Genomic DNA, 3926 nt, shown 5'->3' with positions numbered 1-3926 from the left:
TTAATGCCGATGAACTGCACTGGGGAAAAGGATAAATCTGGACTAAGTGTATCATGGCCACTCCTTTTTAAATTCAAATTCTTGCAATTGTTTTCTATGTCTTCAAATATCAACAAAGTATTTTAATGCTTTAATATTTTGTTTTATTATGAAGCCCATTAATATATTCTGTATATCTAACACCATATCTTTATCTCATGTCTTTTATGTTAATTATCTTTGAACTAATGACTTAAACTACATATATTTTGTATATATAAATGCATACATAAATATACACATACATATACACAGATACATGATCCAGTAAGCTAAACTACATATGCTATTATATTCCCAATAAGCTCTATAGCTACTAAAAAAGAACCTCATTGTTTGTATATAAAACAAGTTTGGGAAGAGAATCAGAAGTGCTTTCTCCACCACCAGGAAGACTTATTCAGAGGATAAGGCTATAGCAGCCTCTGTCCTACCTAACTTGTACCTTGTTAACAAAGTTGTCCTGATTTTCTCCATGACAGTCTCCACGGGAGAGAAGGAGCACAGCAGTGCATGTTGCTCCTGTCCATGCCCCACTGCAACCATCTCTGGCACAGGGCCACATCTGAATGAAAGGAAGGCTGAGCAATACTACTCAGGTGTGTGCCTAGGAAGGAGAAAGTAGTTTTCGGGTCAAGAACACCAGTATTTTACTTATCATAGTATTCTCTTCCTATGCTTCCATCTTAGCATAAGTAGCCATTACTTCCAAATAGTCTTTACTTTGACATCGTTTTTTATCTCTCTCTCTTCTGTGGCCTAGCTTTTTGAATTCAGTTTTGATGGGTAAAGGGGGAAGAAATTCAACCTAGGAAACAAGAGAAAGACTATTTGAGGTGGTTCTTCTGTATAAATGATTCTTTTATATGCTATAAATAAACATGGTTAAAGTGAGACAACACTAAGATAAATTGTCTACAAAACCAGAAATAACTGCATTATAGCAGCTGGTTACTTTGTTCAAAGAGCAGTAGTGTATTTACTGACACCGGCTCGAATATAGATGAAGCTCTAGGAATTATCAGACTTTCTAGCCAGTTTATCTTTTTAGCTCTTATAAATAGGTACAGATTCAGTAGTGTGTTTACATAAAATGTATTTATATAACTATTACACACAATTATTAATGGATTTGTTAAATGGATGTCATTGCCTTACATGTTACATAATCACTTTCAAGATTACCTATAAGAAGTTAGATCCAGAGAGGGAGAAACCTAAAGAGTGAACAGTATCTAGTAAATGTTCAATAAACCTTGGGAATTGTTACTATTTTGAAATCAGGTATTCTTTCTTTTTCTAAACTATTACTCATTTCTGTTATAATGATCTCCAACTTATTACAATTTAATAGGGGAGAGAGAGAGAGAGAGAGAGAGAGAGAGAGAGAGAGAGAGAGAGAGAGAGAGAGAGAAATAGAAAAAGAGAAACAGAGGCAGAGAGAGAGATTTGTTTTTTGCCCAAGAGTTGTATCTCTTGAGTTTTACTTCTATTGCCTTTAAAATGGAAGTCATGCAGGGCCCTTCTGCAGTCCAATGCAGCTTTGCCTATGAAAAGGCTCTCAAAACAAACCTAACAGCTTCCTGACTTTCACCAAATTAGTTATTTGCAACTGACCCCAAAATTTCTTAAGATAAATATAACTTTGTTTAAATACAAACGTGAATTCACATTCCCCTAAGTAAAATAAAGTAGCTATTATTTTTAGAAGCTGGGCATGATGGTGCATACCTTTAATCCCAGCACTCTGGAGGCAGAGACAAGACAGATCTTTGTGAGTTTGAAGCCAGCCTGGTCTACACAGCAAGTCTAGGACAGCCATGGCTGCATAGAGAAAACTTATCTCAAAAAAACAAAAGAAAAAAATATTATAATTTATTCAGATTACTTCCCGATTTTCACCCCCTCCCTTGTACCCTCCTCCGTCTTCTACCCCTCCTCTAAGCCTCTGAGAGAAGGGGACCTCGTCCCCCACCATATGACCACAGCCTATCAGATCTTATCCAGATACCCTATTTCCCCTTCCTCTGTGTGCCTGCCCAGCCTCCCAAGCAAGGAAAAGTGACCAAATCTGGGGACACCAGATTAGCTACATTTTAAGCAACAACAACCACAACCATGACCACAACTACCACCACCACCACAACAAGTGCATTCGGCCTTTTCCAGCATAATGTATGTAAATCAGAGCTAGCAGGTGTTTTTTGGAGAAAATGTGTAGTTGGAGCAGAGAAAGGGGAACAAAGAAAACCAACCTCCTTCCTTCTAATTCATCATGACAAATGTTGACATCTTTTCATTAAACAAGAAGACAACCCTAGGAAAAGTGAGACCCATGGTCCTATGTGAGCACAGTAGCCTGGGCTTAGATACTGTGAGGAAAGGAGCTATGAAGAGTCCCTCCATCAGAAGGGATGAAGCAGAGGGTCACAAGGCCTGGCAGCAGATGACTGGGGCCACCTTTTAGAAACACCCACATATCACATGGATTGATCAGATATTGCTTATTGGTGTTTAAAGGCATAAGGTCAAGTCTACAGAGGCATCTGCAAATTTAGGCTTTTGGGGCCTTGTGTGAACACAATCTGCAAATACAAAATAAAATACGTACACCATGAAGGCTTGACTACACCAGAACTTTCTATATTTGGGTAAATTTTAGACTAGAATAAGAAGCTATGCTGCCTGATACAAGTTTTTATAACATTTTTTTATATGACCACTTGTTTGAAAAATATTTTGTCCTTCATTCATAGCTCTGAAGTACAGATGCTAATAAGAGGCATATTGAGTAATAACAAATAAAAGTCAATGTCACTGTAATATAATTAGTGGGTTTCCAGCCTGGACTGTTTAAGAAGCCAACTAACACAAATGAACAGGCAATGGACAGCTCTTTGCTCCTAGGTAGAACAGGTTTTTAAAAGAGAGACAGTAAATACCTCCTTTACTAGACCAACATTTTTTGTACAAATGCCACAAAGAGTGTAGGAGACAGAGGCAGTGGAGGATCACAGGGAAACTGTCTGCTGGATGCAGCTGGGCAGCTGAATATATGAATGCTGTGGTATGACAGCGTACACAGACCCAATCCAGATCAATTCATTTGGGATTGATGGAGAAGCCAGCATTGACCATGTAGCCCCATCCCTAGATGAGGTGCTTTCAGCAATAGATATCTTCCAGGAGAAGCTGAGTCAGTTTTCTTTAAGAAAGTAGCCCCTTGTAAGCTGACCGTGCTCCAGTGGAGGTCACATGTCCAAGGTTATTTTGGCAGAACACATTGATCTTGTTGGGAAAAACTAGAAGTGCTTTGAAAGAAGTTTTTATGGAACGGAAGAGGAATGAATGGGCACTGCAAGGGAACTTGCGAGAGCTGATGACCACTGTACTTGAATTGTTCTCATGACAACAAGATCACTAGAGTAGGCACAGTGCATGACACTATGCACAATGGCAGAGCCCTACCTGTTCCCACAAGGCTGCTCCTTGTATTCAGATCAATCCTTCTCTTGACTGATTGTGCGAAGCTTCTCAAACTTTAACATTCCTTTCCTGAGAAAAGCTCATTTTGTCCTCCTACCATACTGCTCAGTCCACTCAAGTGTCACTTTCAAAAGCCTTAGTCTCTGCACTCCATCTAAAGCAAGCCCTTCCCTCTATCTATGATTTATCTCATTAATTCATTTTGAAACTGTTCATCCTTATTTGATACCAACTTTCACTTTTATTAGCACGTTTGTTTATTATTCACCTCCCCTCCTAGCATCTGAACTCCATAAAATTAAGGACTCTGTCATATTTACCGTGTTCCTGCCCTTGCTTAAGTCAGATGCTCAAGACTATGAGATGAATGAATGATATTTGGAATTATAAAATTCAAGTTC

Source organism: Acomys minous (assembly GCF_964271855.1).
Source record: "Acomys minous genome assembly, chromosome: 12".
Classification (NCBI taxonomy): Eukaryota; Metazoa; Chordata; class Mammalia; order Rodentia; family Muridae; genus Acomys; species Acomys minous.
The sequence above is the reverse complement of the archived record's forward strand: the minus strand, read 5'-3'. Positions refer to the sequence as shown.